We start from the raw sequence: 15,920 nt of genomic DNA on the forward strand, positions 1-15,920 counted from the left end.
TCACTTTCCTTCACTACCACACCCTTTGCTTACATCCCTGTTTCTGCATCACCCCGTTTTCTTCTTCTCTGCCTTGTATCCCTTCCCTCCATGAAGCAAGATCCACTATACCTACGCCTTCCTTCCTGCCCCTCCTACGCCATTTGACAGCCCTTCTAGCGCTGTCTCTTACCTCTCAAGCTCGCCCACCACATCGGCCGCCGCCTTTTCAAATGACCCTCCTCCTGCGTTTTCTCACCTGTGTTGTTGCTCAGCCCTATTGAATTCCTCGGCGAATTCTCTCGAAGCTCAGTAACGCCCCTCTCCGGTTTCCCGCCTGGTCATTGGTGAATTTCACACCAAAGAAACAAAAAGAGGACACACGGCGCGAACCCTTGAAGACGGTAACAAAATAGAACGGGCATCTTGGAAGGGCGCGCGGTAAAATAATTGTTGACATTATCAGTAAGAGGAAAATACGTTCTTCCCTAGACTGACAACAATTTTGTATCGCTATCACAGTTCTCTTTTAACGTTAAAAAAAATAATAATATTTCAAAAAGAAAAAAACGCACGTTATTCAGCTAAACGATGATTTGTTTTCTTGTTTAAAAATTGTATGCTCGGTTCGTTGCTTCAATTTTAAATTGTACACAAGGATGAAAAAAGTATCCTCGCTATATGGAACGCCGTAAAATGTAATCCTTATTATTCAGGACGAGGCTGCGACGTAAACAATGTAAACGAGCAGGAAGGCGGGTGCCGGCTCAATGCCGGACCAGATTCGGGGGCGTTCCCTGACGTCACCAAAAGGGAAAAATTCTCGGGAACGCCCCCGAATCTGGTCTGGGATTGACAGACAGAGCCCTCTACCAATGGCTAGCCTCCATTTATGGAGCTAGCCAATGGGAAGAGGGGGCAGATACCCGACCCCACATAGAGATATCATTAGATTTTGCTAGCGCATGCGTACTTCGTACGCATTGCCAGCAAAACCTAAAAACAGGCGGAACATTGTGACCCTTGGCGGCCACAAATCCTCAGAAAAGCAGCTATCAGCAGGTGTACCGCAGGGCTCATCTTTGAGCCTGACATTGTTTAATTTATATATGACCATTACTTACTCTAATTGATTCCTTTGAAGTAGAAGCTATTACATATGCAGACGACACCCAGATCATTCTTACATTAAATAAAAATTCCACTACCACTGAAGAGAAATTCGACCACTGCCTAACGGCAGTTAAAACTGGATGGAACTTAATCATCTAAAGTATAACAGTCAGAAAACGGAAATCATGCTGTTCGGGAAGGTTTAGCCCTTCACACCCAGTCAGTGGTGGCCGGCCAACACAGTCCCACCACCAAACACGGCAGTTACAGCACGTAACCTAGGAATTAAGGGGCCTATTACGATTGCGGTTTTTCCGCATCCTCCGGGCCGGCGGAAGCCACCGCCGGCCCAGAGGATACGGAAAAACCGCAGCGGACCCACCAAAGACCCACCGCCACATTAGGATGGCTGGTGGGTCCTGGTTTCCGTCCGCAGCGGTTGGCTTACGACCGCGGCGGAAAAGCTCTAATATGGTGGCGGTGTCTCTCAGACACCGTCCACCATATTAGGAAGGGCTTTAAAAGATGCTTTTCCGCGGCGGGTTTTCCGCCGTGGAAAAGCATGTGTAACTTCACTGCGGGGGCCCGTTGCGGGCCCCCTAGGTGAAGGGGGGGTACCTATGGTACCCCCCTGCATTTGTATGCAGAAATCGGCAGGCACCGCACGGTGCCTGCCGCTTTCTGCATACAAATGCAATCTATGCATTTTTACCATTGCGGCGGATGCAGCTTGAAGCCGCACCCGCCGCAATGGTAAAAATAGAGGATGTGACCGCCAGGGTGGCGGTCACATCCTAATTGCACAGGAGGGAACTCCGCAGGCAATGCGGAGGTTCCCTCCTGCTCTATGGTGGCGGACGGACTCAGGTCCGTCCGCCATCATAATCGGCCCCTTAGTTTGATCCAACCTTATCCTTTCACAACCAAGCACTTGCAGTGGCTGGTATGTGCTTTCACACTATACAAATACTGAGAGTTTTTAGATCTTCTCCCACTGAATGCAAGGAAAACAGTAGCCGTTGCATTGATCTTGTCTCGTTTGGACTACTGCAACAGCCTCTATGTAGGGACAAACAAAGCTGTTCTGAAAAACAGTACGCTATAGCTAGATTGCTACTTCATCTTCCGAGAGGATCTTCATCAGAGGCAGCACTCAAACGGTTGCATTGGTTGCCGATACACAAAAGGATCCTATTTAAAGTCCTAGTAATTATGTTTAAAGCCCTAAAGGCTACAGGGCCGGCCTATCTAAGGCGAAGAATACATCCCTATATTACGCTACGTCTGCTGCGGTCAACTTCAGGCAATCTCTTAGCAGCCCCAAGCTATTGCCTGAAAACAAAAGGGGGTGAATCCATTGCGGTACTAGGAACCAAGGCCTGGAATACGCTGCCACTTAAGTTGAGATTGAAACATTGAGCACCTCTTTTCAGGAAGCTTCTAAATACATGGAGGTTTTCCATAATGGACAAATTGGTACTCTCCCACATATGAGCTTCCTTCCTTGCTATGCCCACATGGTGCTCTCAGACCACACACCTTACATGCCAGCGCCAAGATACACCGTGGAGTGAACGCCGCACTTTATTAATACCTACATTTATTCCTTCATGTCACAGATTTAGTGATAGAGTCACAATAAAAAAATAAACACTGGCAATAAAGAACGAGGGACTTTCGATTTCTTAACTGTGGACAGTATAATAATAATAAGAATATCAAGGGAGGTACAGCTGCAAATCTACAAACTAGTTAAAAACTAAATATTAATCAAAGACCAACTTGTGATACTAACTTTTTCCTTTACTATCTACAGTGCCCATGTTGACTATCTTAGCACAAGAGCACCATTAAAACATATACTCTACAATCGGATTTCACAAAATATTTTGAGAATAATTCTCATAGTTTTAAACAGTTTTCAAGTCATGGAAGTAACTCCAGAATTCACAGGTGGTGGTGCTAGATCCAAGATCTCACAGCAGAGAAATGTATTGGATAAAACGTCGTTGTACACTATGGAAAGATAAGTAGGAACTGTGTTGTTTTCAGTAAACAAGAGACAGAGTACATACAAAATAAAACGAGCTGCGATGATTTCTTTAAATGCTTAGAAGCAAGGGTATAATCAATAAACATATCTGTTCAACAGCAGTAATCTAAAGCAGGGTGCCATTTAAATACAGTTACAGGAAAGGATAGTTACAACTAGGCAGCAATTACTTACAAACAGAACAAAATAGTTGTGTAACGGAAGATATACTAATAAAGGAGAGTAAGCACAGGAAGACACTGAAACACGTAGAGTGTGATGAGGAGCTTTAAAAAAATGTTGTTAAACACACTGACTAAAGGCAACTATTGTGGAATTCTACACTATAAGAAGATATACATCAAATATATCATCGATTTTCAAGTTAATAAAAAAAATCTTACATGCCCAAAGAGAAGACAGAATGCACTGATGCCACAAACAGAATGAACAAGAAGTTAAGAAACAGCATTAACACTACATGAGTACATGATGTAAAGAACACAACAACCGGTTGTACAACCACACTGTACAAATGGTATGATAACACGGACTACAACAGTAACAGGGAGTACATAAATATAGGTGCTTGTTGGACTGATTCTTTTAAAATAAAGAATGTAATTTTGATGCTCGAATATGGACACTCATTTAATCGTTTCTCCTGACACTGTCCATATACAATGGATTCATTGGAACGGAATTTAAGATTGAACAACCGCTTTCGCCAATGCTTAAGATGTTGCTAACAGGAATAATTCATGTTTCATGATTTAAATGTTTCCGGATTTCTTCTCTATATGAACATAACCCTTTGTTACATGTTTTGAATGTGAATTGCAATTTAGAACTTGTAAGTTCTTTGTACTACATGACTTATTTGTATTTCAGCTGCGATTTGCCAAAAACAAACCATGAGAAAAAACTCCAGATAGCTTGAATTCATGCGGGATAAAATGAAATGATGTTTCAAAAGGTGGTGGAATAAAATAGTTTCCTCATGGAATATAGAAAATTGAAAGAAAAATAAATAAAGTACTAAAGGAAAACATGTTTAATAAGAACATTCTGTGTTGAATCTTTTAAGAAATAAGTGTTCTACATAGTGATGGCCTGTAAAATGATTTGCTAGTAATAATTCGCTTATATTGAATAATGGACTTGATAACAACTTGAATAAGAGTTTTGTGAAGATCGCGTAGCAGCAGAGGAATCTTTCTGAGAAAGATAAGATGATGAAATAAACAAGTGGCAGCAACTTTAGTGATATGACCTGAAAACGAAAGTGCATTATCAAAAAGGACACAGAGGGTATGTGCAAAGGCAGGAAGGGGGTGTCTAACTCAGAAGACCAGTTGCCTAAACACCATGAACTTCACAACATTCCTAGGAGTGGTTCAATTTTGTGAACTGTAATGACAAGTCGACTTGGGATTTACTGCATATATTCTTTATATGTAGTACTTAAAGTACCTAATATCAGTGTTATCAGTTGCATTGCCATCTGAATCAACTACCCGTTAAAGGACAGAAAAATTAACCTAAGCAGGAGTGCCTGCTTAACGGAAAAAATATTTCTTGCCCAGGTGTTAGATAATGGCGATTCCTATTTGTGACTGTTTGTGCCTGAAACGTGTCAAGGACAAAAACACTCATCCTGCACACCCCTGACCTCCAAATGAATACTTAAATTTCCCCCTGCACACATCAAGTGCATGTTTTGATCAATAGAAACATACAGGTACCACTCACACATAAAATGGATGGAGAACATACTTCACCTCCTTTACTAAGGCACTCTTCTAGCACATCATGCCACAAACATAACAGCACACACCTATTTGATGGATTGTTCAGACACCAGCTCAAACCTGCCCCCTCAGGCATTCTTAAAACACTTATCTTCAAAGGTAGCCACTAGAAAAGAAGAATGAGCAAGTGCAGTAAGTAGTATGGGCTAGAGTGACATACTCTTATTCGCTAAATTTAAGACGGACATTTTCTGCAAGTGTATCCCACACAAAAAAAGAGTGTTGCAGGTGGTATTACATGTCATCTACGTATTTCAGTGGCATTCCCTTTTCCAACAAATAGACCACCCAGTACTTCAACATTGGCACACTGGCACACATTTGCATGGCACCCTGTTAAACAAATCTACACATGGGTACACAAGTAAGAGACTGCAGGACAAATAAGCTGTAAAGAAGCTAGAAACCTTTGCATCAATCTATGTGGTCTCAAGGTAGGAGGCTCTGGTTCAGGTGTCTCCAACGAGTGGCTCGTGAGCTACCAGCAGCTCTCTAGCTACCGGTGAGTAGCTCACTCGTGTGCATCTAAGACTACCAACAGTAAAGCCTTTGCTTGGTGATATCATTATTTGTACGCAAAAATGAAAAAGCATTTATTTGAGCAAAATGCATGTGTTTCCATAACTCATAAGCTGATGATTGAATAAAATTGGTCCAATTTCCGAAATAAATGTAAAGCTTTGATTTGAGTTGGACACATTTATTACTCATATCATTACCTTGGTGCCGGGGAATAGCAGCTATGGCTGTTAGGCATTACCCATGTATATGCACTCCAAATTAATCGTGCTTTTTTACTTTACTGCTGGCAACCCTACCTAATGCAGTGATGTGATACTCTACTTTTGAAATAAATATATAAACTGCTTACAGTCTTGAATGGACTATCACAACACTAACAGTAGCTCGGGATAATTTTCATTGAACAGCACTAGCTCTTATTACATAAAAGGTTGCAGACCTATTTTAACAAATTAACTGTTATACAGCCTCCAGTCCGGATATAGTTAATGGACTAAAAAGTATGGGGCAGATTTACAATAACTGGCGCATCCCTGCATATCAGCAGGGATACGCCAGTTATTGTAAGTCACGGCACGCCACCATGGATGCGCCACATTTACAATATGGGGAAAAATGGACAGTTGCGTGACACATCTGCCTCCGTAAAGGCGGAACTTTGCTGGAGTTGCATCGCAAGCACGACGCAGCTCCAGCAAGGCTTGGGGTGCCCTAACCTGAAAATGCTGCGTCAATCCTTACGCCTGCTTCAAGCTGGCGCAGGGTTTAGATGCAGCATGGCCTTAAAAGTGACTGAGTAAAATCTTGTAGATTTCACTCAGCCACTTTTAGGAGGCGTATCTGTGTCGGAACGCCCCCCCCCTGCGCCGGAACACCTACATGTGGTGCAGGACTTAACAACATGACGCATCTCTCAGATGCGTCACGTTGTAAATACTCCACAGCATGGGGCAGGCTTTGCGCAGCCGCTGCGTCACAAACAAAACATGTCGCAACTGCTATGTAAAAGAGGCGCAAGGGGCTTGTAAATCTGCCCCTAACTGTTGAGACTCAAATAGGAGCAGCTCTACTCCAGGGTAATAGAGGAAACATGTAAGGCCTTCTACAATATATTGGCATGTCAATTGCAAACACTTACCCATTTTCTCATTTAGTGTTTCTAATGCCTAACAGAAGAGGCAGAATAGTTCACGAGGTGCCTTGAACTGTCATGCTGCAAAATACTTATTCACACCATCCCAGAGCCGTAGTTTAGTCACAAAAAGTTAACATTTTCTGGCTTCCTGCATCCAGAAACAAGACTGCCGCTTTTCCACCGGTGAACTACTCCATCTAGCCAGTGGTTCAGATGGATTCAATTGTTTGATGGTTGTCACATAGATGGGCGTTATATCTAAGGTTTCTACCTCACATCTTCCCTGTTTCTGTCTAAACATCTAAGAAGAAGAATCGCATCATCTTAACATATCCAAGTCTTCTGGAACTCTTTATTAGGATACAACAATGGGCCGCTATGGTGCAACAACTACTACATTATTTCTTAGGCTCATTTTCAGAATCCCCTGGAAACCCCGTGGCCTTTTATCCGGCACTTTCTGAACATGCTTTTGTAAAATACACGACTATCCATTTTCGTTGACAAGGGGCTGTAAATTACACCACTTACCATTTTTATGCACACGATTTGCCCCTAGGAGGACTCTCTCCCACCCCCGTGTCCCCCTCCACCCTCAAGTCACTGCTCCCCGCGCACCCCTTACCATTCATCACCCCTGTAACTTAAGCTCAATCGCTGTGCTAGCTCTGAACCCAGGCCGGCAAATGCGATTAAATATCAACATGTGGACATTTTTCCGAAAAGTCGGCAATCCAGGGCTCCCCTCACTTGTTACCGGCGCCTGATCAGCCCTCACCTGTCACCTGCAGACCCGTGGTGTCCGGTGCTTGTGCAGCAGGAGGTTGTGGATACTGTGCAGACTGTGCCTGCACTGGACTCACATGGGGAGCTGGGCGCCGCCATAGACATCAAAAGCGGACTGCTGTCTCTACAAGCAGCGAGTGCAGCTACCAATCAGTAATAACTACCCGCCATCTTGGAATGGCTGCGAATACAGGAACTTTATAAATAGAGGAGCATAACATCAGCCACGTTACAAGTTTCATTGAAGTGGCATAAGGGAACAATTGAAGTGTATGTGTTACAAAACGTTTTACCGATAAATGGAAAGTATAAAAATATAGTCGTCATTATGAATTACAGGCTTTTATGTTTCAGTAATAGTGATTTTCGAAGCATGTACATGTACTTCTTTCAATTCAAAGTGCAAAAATATGTTATTAAAAATTACAGACTTGTATGATTCAGTAATAGTGATTTGCGAATCACTTATTTCATTCCATTTGCTTAAGAATTGTAAGATAATAGGTGCTTCTTAATATTTTGAATCTTCTTCAGTAAATAACCTAGAGGCTGGGCCTTATTACTACTGCCACGTTGAAGAGCCAGAAAACCCATCCATTTAAGCAGAGAGGATAATAGCAACAGATAATCGAAAAATGTATAGCATTTGTAAACATTATTTCTCAATTATGTTAATGAGAGGAAAAGCCCTGTGAAGTTAACCAGGTACATGTGGGTTATGGTGCCTCAGGCCAGGTATTTAATTTTGTTTTATTTCTGGGACTTGTAGTCGTGTTTATCCCACTTTACAACTGGACTACAAATCCCAGATTTCATAGAAAAAAACCTGTCCTTGGCCACCACATCACTCATGAAACTGAGAAACTTGGCAGCTCTGCATGGAGGCAAGGATTGAGCATATGCTTTCTTGATTTAATTGAATAGAAGCCATGTCACATCTAGTCTAAGCAAATATGCATTAATGTAACTTTAAAGTATAACAATATTCAACCAGATGGGCTAAACCTCACCTTTGTGCCCTTAATAGAATTGAAAATTCTTGTGTAAAAATAGTATAAAATATTTTATTCTATGGCAGAACCAGAGGCTTTGCATTGTGCTCAATACCAATTCCATTCCAACAGAAAACATATTACTTGCTGGTTTATAAAATAATTGTTTGAAAATAAAATTTCCTGTATTTCTTATTCCTTCCCGCCCTTCTGTTATCTGTGTTGCTTATTTCCTCCCATCCTCCTGTCGTCTGCGTTGTCCCCCTTCTACCGTTGGAAAATTAAGATCTAATTGGCAGCCTTTGTCCCTTTGCCTGTTCCCTCCCATAGTTAATTTGCCCCTTACCTGTTGACATCCCTTCCGTTATCTGTGTTGTCACCAATCACCTGCCACATGGAAAAATTTGCTTAATGTTAGATCTGTAAGCAAGCATAAGTGGGAGATTAAATGCCTGCTTCAAACGACTAGCTCGGATTTAACCTTCCTCACAGAAACATGAGCTACCCCCACCTCTGAACCTGACTGGGTGGTGGCATTGCCTCCAGGCTATACCATTGCCTCTGTCCCCAGAGTGGACAATATAGGTGGAGGAATAGCAATAATCTATAGAACAGAATACAAATTGAAATTTGAGTCAATACCCCTTGCAGGTGCTGAAGCCATGTCATTTAATATCAAAATTAATAATAAGATACATTTTTACTGGTTTGCTTCTCTATAGACAACCAGGTCCCAAACTTCCATTCTTACAAGGTCTTTTTCATTTTATGGAGTCCTCTACAGACACGCCCTCCTTTACTGTACTCAGGGATTTCAATTTTCACCTTGATCTCCTCACGGATTCTATGACCCTGTCATTATTAGAAAGATTTTAAGCCCTTGGTTTACTTCAGCGAGTGGTTAGCACCACTCAAAATGCATTACACACACTGGATGGAATTTTTACTTACTATCCCGCAATCCAGATCAATAAGATTCTGCCACTGACTTGGACAGACCGTAGGGCAATCATATTTATTCTCCTTGGGTAAACCACTCCTCTTTCTCCTGCACAACGTCCACCTACAATGTTTGCACGTTCTTGGCGTAAATTTAATCTTGAGACCCTCACTGAGAGGCTAACTAATACTGTTCCCATGCTTAATTCTAATTCTAATTTGGATGCAGTTAATTACAACAATTGGATTAGAGATGCAATAGTCCAACCAACTCCTTTAAGATCTGTTTCCCAATGCAGACACAAACCTACTGCCCCTTGGTATATTGCCGAGCTAAAAGACTTGAAATCAAAATGCAGGCGCATTGAACGTGAATGGAGGCTGCATTATACCATAGAAGGCAAGCTTAGCTATAATAAGTCTCTTACAGAGTACAAAGTAGCTATTTGTAGAGCCAAAACTGAGTTTTATACTTGAATGATAGATAAGGCAAAGAATTCTACCAGAGAACCCTTTAAGACCGTTTCCTCCCTATCGAAGCTCCAACCAGGAGACTTGTTCTACCCCAACCAATATTTATGTGACCAAATGGCCGGGTTCTTTCAGTCAAAAGTGCAAACAATTTACAACGAACTGGAGGGATCGGATTCTGGCCCCATACTCCACCTGCTCAGGATGGTGAGGAGGGGTCAATACATTCTAACCATCCATCTAGTTTCTCCCAAGTTACACAGGACTCAGTAAATGATCTCCCTCTGTCCAATCAAGTCTGGCTCACCAGAAGAACCCTGTCCACAGAATATAATTCATGAGGTCTCTAGACTAACAAGCTCTCTCCTGACCCCCCTCTTAGACACCATTATGTGATCTGGGGATTTTCCTACAATTTGGAAGAAAACTTGTATTAGGCCCATTTTAAAGAAGCCCTCCATTGACCCTAGGGATGTTAGGAGCTATAGACCTATCCGTGGCTTCCTTTGGTGGCCAAGGTTTTGGAGACAACCATTAACCAGGAACTAAATGACTTTCTCATCTCCAATAACACTCTGGATACCTCACTACATGGTTTCCGTGCAGACCACTCTACAGAGACCGCACTGGTTATGGCCACGGAAGAATTACATATGCAAATTGACAGTGGTGGAAGGGCGGTCCTGATCCTACTTGACCTGTCGGCCACATTTAACACGGTGAATCATCTAATTATTACGCAATAGCTGAAGGCAAGTGGGATCAGGGACAAGGCGCTGGCTCTTCTCTCATCATTCCTGACAAACAGAGAACATAAGGTTTGTTGGGACAACCTACAATCGGATATATTTCATCTCCCTTGTGGAGTCCATAAGGGTCAGCGCTTTCACACACCCTTTTCAATATTTTTGTGTCGCCGCTGGCAAAACTAGTCAAAGCTTTGGCTTTTCCCTTGTGTCATATGCCGACGACACTCAAATCATAGTCTCAATATCTTTAGATTAGCTCAGATTAATCAAGTTACTACTGCCTGTTATTTTATATTAAAGATCCTATGTAAGATCCTACCATTTCTTTCAATGGAGCTGAGGAAAACTGGGGTGGCTGCTCTTGTATCGTCTCACATTGATCATTGTAATGCCCTCTATTTAGGGGTTGACAAATGGCAGCTTACTAAGATGCAACCCATTCAGAATACTGCTGCTCGGACATTACTCAACATACCTAAATTCAATCATATTTCCGGGGCCATTAGGAGCCTTCAACGGCTCCCTGTAAAGCAGTGTATTGAATTCAAGGCTCTTTGCCTCATCCACAAAACTGTGCATGGTGACGGTCATTTGGCGTACCGCTACTTATTTCAATTGTATTGAAAAATAATTTATCAGGACATGCTAGTCTGCTTTTCCCTACAAATGTTGACTTTTATAAATGCCTAATTTTTTAACTGTATTGATCACATCTTGGTCCCCCACACAACTAGGGATAAGTACAGCATAGGTATACAGAAAGCTGAGCCTTACAGAACTTCTGTACCGTCAGCAAGGTTACACAGTTGTCTTGATCGCATCAGACAATCGTTGCACACCAACTATTTGAAAAGAAATACACAGATGAACGAAATCATGGAGTTTGGCAATAGCCCTCCAATGAGGAACACAGCCTGGTGGTTAACGGGGGCAGTAGAGTGTCCGTCACCTGTGGACAAGATGAGAAATCTGGGTGTGGTCTGGGACACATAGCTTAATTTCTCTGTATTGTCCAGGGCGTTTACTACGGTCGGCCAATCAGGCCTTGGCTAGAATCCCGAAATGGAGGAAGGCCAGATGGGGTGGAGAAGCCTTTTATACTTGGCTCCTAAACTCTGGAATAGGCTGCCTTTGGACATCATCATCAGCTATTTCCAAATTCCATGGCCTATTAAAAACCTGGCTTTTCCAAGTATAGCAGTGGGTCTTGTACCTGTGAACTTACCCTTCTTTCTATGTTTCTCCAGTGCCAAGACGCCTCGGCAATCGAGCGCTATATAAAACCCCTACTTACTTACCCTCTAGTGGGAAGAGGGCATGAGCCACTCTCTAATTGGCTGGGTCTCTTCATCTTCAAGATGAAGGGGACTGAGATCTGTGCTTCACCTCGTCTCCCCCACCTTAGGGATGGGGTTGGCAAATATGGACGCACCTCTCTTCCTAACTTGGTTTTCCTGCCGATTCTCCCACCCAAAGTGCGGGTCAGTACTGGTGGGAGTAAGATGCTCAGGGCCGCAAAAACCAGGGACACCTAATCTCTACTTATGGGTCCAGGAACCTGTCTGGTGGTGGCAAATGGCGGGCAGCCATTCAGGAACCATACCAGGGCTGTTCGTTTTTCAGGGGGCATTTCTAAGATGCCCTCAAGTGCATTTTACATTAAATCCCACACTATCATCAGTGTGGGTTTAATGTACTCCTTCCTCGCCTCCCTCCTAAGAATTCTTGCAACATTATTTATGTGTACTGTACCTTACTATGCTCTTGTAACTGATGTAACTTTTAATGCAACACTCCTACTGTAAAGCGCTCTGATACCCTCTTGGGTCAAGTACATTCTATATAAAACTTTACAAATAAAAAAAAACATAATGTGCTGAGATGTTTTCTACTAAACTTCCCAGGAATTATGGAGTTGTGGGTTTGTGATGACCAAGTCCCAGATCATATACTCTTTACATCTTTACTGCACTTACCACATCAAAGAATGGACTTAGACACTTTAGAGGTACAGTTCTCATGCAACTGTACCCTCAACTGGGGGCTAGTGCACCCTGCTAGAGGGGTGACTTACCTTGGCCTTAGGCAGTGGGTTGCAGGCATTGCTCACACAGATGTGTGCCAAGACGTCTGATTCACTTTTCTTCGCTCCAAAACCAGCAGCCTGCAATGGCAGTGTGTGGGTGTTAAGGTGTAGGGTCTCTTAGGGTGGCACAATAGGTGCTACACAAGAGTGAGGCCCTTACTCCACCCTGTAAGCATCTGTTTGTGGCATACAGTGCTGTAGATACACATGCTATGCATACTCCTGCAATATAGTGTTGTGTCTGGATGTGTGCAAGTTGTTTTTCTTCAAAGAAGTCTTTCAAAGTCACAAGATAATTTGACTCTTACTCTTGTTGCTAATGTACATGGGCATCACCTATATTTTTAGATTGTTTTCATGCACAACGGGTAGGGATGTAGATGGAGTGAAGCGATGTACAGAGAGAGATGTCCTTGCCAAAGAGAAAGAGAAAATACTAGGAAAGAGTGTAAACCGCAACAGCTACAGACATCCAGAAAGGAAGGTGACCATCATTGGCTCGTTGGCGGGCCAGCATATCCACAAACTTTGTGTAGGTGTGTGGTGAGGACCATGTAGCTGCTTTGCAGATGTCATCTACGGGAATATTTCCCAGGAAAGACATAGAGATTTCCTATTTACGTGTAGAGTGGGCTCTCAACCACATAGGGAAGAACCTTTGTAGCCATGCTTCAACAGGTGTTGTGTGATCGGGGGAAGAAGAGGTAAGTAAGGGACTAGTGGAGTCACCTTTGCCTCTACCGTTAGGGTTATTGCCCTGGGAGGACGCCCTATAATAGCCTTTAGGGGAGGGTTGCTGTGATTGTGGGTGCTGAAAAGTCATGGAGAGGTGGTCATCGAGCCTCCATGATAGGGTGTGCGATGAAAGGTCTCTAGAACTTTCTTTATCTTTTCCGGCATTTGGTCAAACTGATGCTAGAACAGGAGTTGGCCGTCGAAAGGCATGGTGTGCAGGTGTTGCTGGACGTACGCTTGAAGCTGGAGATACGGAATCAAGCGTGTCTACGAAGGAGAATATTTGAGTTGACGCACCTGGCTGTGGTGTCAGCAACTTCAAGGGCACACCGTATGGTTGTGTGTGAGATACGTTTTCCCTCCTATATTATATGTATGTTTAGAAGTCTATCACCACGTTTGCAACTGGGAGGCCTTGGAGCGAGGTCTGGAGGAAGAGATTCTTTTCAGTCATGCTGACAGATGCCCGGGCTAAGGAGCGTTTATCAACAGTGAAGAGAGACTATTGTTTGCAAGAACGCGCCCCAGATTCCTGTGGGAGACATAGTGTGGACTCTGAGGCTTCGTCCGAGGTTTGCTCTTCCCCCTCCTAAGGGGCTACCGCTGACTGTTCTAACCGCTCGCCGCACCCGCTCCGCGGGTGCCGCTTCGCGCGGTCAGCGAGGGGCAAGCCGGCACTGAAGGAATAGCGAGGAGGTTACGGGAGGCGGAGCAGTCAGTGATTGGAACTATACTGACCAGAAGGCTCAGCGCAGCGCCACGAGTTGCCGCCGTGCCCACTGGACACCACGCCCCCCGCCCGGCCAGGTCCAGAAAAGCCGGTACTCCTCAGCATTCAAGCGGGACACCGTACCTGTGGGAAACATAGTGTGGACTCTGAGGCTTCGTCCGAGGTTTGCTCTTCCCCCTCCTAAGGGGCTACCGCTGACTGTTCTAACCGCTCGCCACACCCGCTCCGCGGGTGCCGCTACGCGCGGTCAGCGAGGGGCAAGCCGGCACTGAAGGAACAGCGAGGAGGTTACGGGAGGCGGAGCAGTCAGTGATTGGAACTATACTGACCAGAAGGCTCAGCACAGCGCCACAAGTTGCCGTCGCGCCCACTGGACACCACGCCCCCCGCCCGGCCAGGTCCAGAAAAGCCGGTACTCCTCAGCATTCAAGCGGGACACCGTACCTGTGGGAAACATAGTGTGGACTCTGAGGCTTCGTCCGAGGTTTGCTCTTCCCCCTCCTAAGGGGCTACAGCTGACTGTTCTAACCGCTCGCCACACCCGCTCCGCGGGTGCCGCTACGCGCAGTCAGCGAGGGGCAAGCCGGCACTGAAGGAACAGCGAGGAGGTTACGGGAGGCGGAGAAGTCAGTGATTGGAACTATACTGACCAGAAGGCTCAGCACAGCGCCACGAGTTGCCGCCGCGCCCACTGGACACCACGCCCCCCGCCCGGCCAGGTCCAGAAAAGCCGGTACTCCTCAGCATTCAAGCGGGACACCGTACCTATGGGAGACATAGTGTGGACTCTGAGGCTTCGTCCGAGGTTTGCTCTTCCCCCTCCTAAGGGGCTACCGCTGACTGTTCTAACCGCTCGCCCTTCGCGCGGTCAGCGAGGGGCAAGCCGGCACTGCAGGAACAGCGAGGAGGTTACGGGAGGCGGAGCAGTCAGTGATTGGAACTATACTGACCAGAAGGCTCAGCACAGCGCCACGAGTTGCCGCCGTGCCCACTGGACACCACGCCCCCCGCCCGGCCAGGTCCAGAAAAGCCGGTACTCCTCAGCATTCAAGCGGGACACCGTACCTGTGGGAGACATAGTGTGGACTCTGAGGCTTCGTCCGAGGTTTGCTCTTCCCCCTCCTAAGGGGCTACCGCTGACTGTTCTAACCGCTCGCCGCACCCACTCCGCGGGTACCACTTCGCGCGGTCAGCGAGGGGCAAGCCGGCACTGAAGGAACAGCGAGGAGGTTACGGGAGGCGGAGCAGTCAGTGATTGGAACTATACTGACCAGAAGGCTCAGCACAGCGCCACGAGTTGCCACCGCGCCCACTGGACACCACGCCCCCCGCCCGCAACGCCCTTCATGACAGCCGCGTAGCGGGACGCGAGCGGGACGCCGAGCGAAGCCCGAGCAAAGGGCGGGTAGTCTGTGGCAGTCAGGGGCTGACAGTGGCTGGGCTGGCCCAGGTCCCTAACTTCATCCACACTGGTCCTGAAAGGTACTGTGACATTGCCAGAGGGCAAAACCCCAACCATGTCTACTCGCTCTGGGAAATTGCTCAGAGCTGGGTGCGAAGGGGCTGGGGGGAATTCAACGATAGGAACTATGGATAGGTTTATAACTAGAGTAGTGGCAGTCATAGAGAAGGAGATTGCGATGACGGAACGTCGCCTCTCCGGGGATCTCCTACCAGCTAGACGATCCTCTCTTGGTTCTGCGGCCAAAGCCTTGTCACCTCTCCGAACTATGGCTCCACCCCCACTCTCTTTAGGAGTGCCTAATCAACCCAGGTTGTCTGAAATAGGTGAGGGTATAGACAGGTTAGAGAACCTAGTAGTACAGTTAACACCAGGTGT

General features: G+C 45.3%; 1 protein-coding gene across 2 annotated transcripts in view; it reads right to left on the reverse strand.

Moving 5' to 3' along the window:
• NAT10 (N-acetyltransferase 10) overlaps positions 1-7,499 on the reverse strand; it is a 150,000-nt gene extending 142,501 nt beyond the window's left edge. For both annotated transcript variants that reach the window (XM_078684254.1, XM_078684253.1), the window contains exon 1: positions 7,371-7,499. The gene's annotated coding sequence lies outside the window, so the exon portion shown is untranslated. The remainder of the gene's footprint in view (positions 1-7,370) is intronic.
• Positions 7,500-15,920: the final 8,421 nt, after the last annotated feature.

This window comes from Lissotriton helveticus, chromosome 3_2, assembly GCF_964261635.1.
Source record: "Lissotriton helveticus chromosome 3_2, aLisHel1.1, whole genome shotgun sequence".
In the NCBI taxonomy this organism is placed as follows: domain Eukaryota; kingdom Metazoa; phylum Chordata; class Amphibia; order Caudata; family Salamandridae; genus Lissotriton; species Lissotriton helveticus.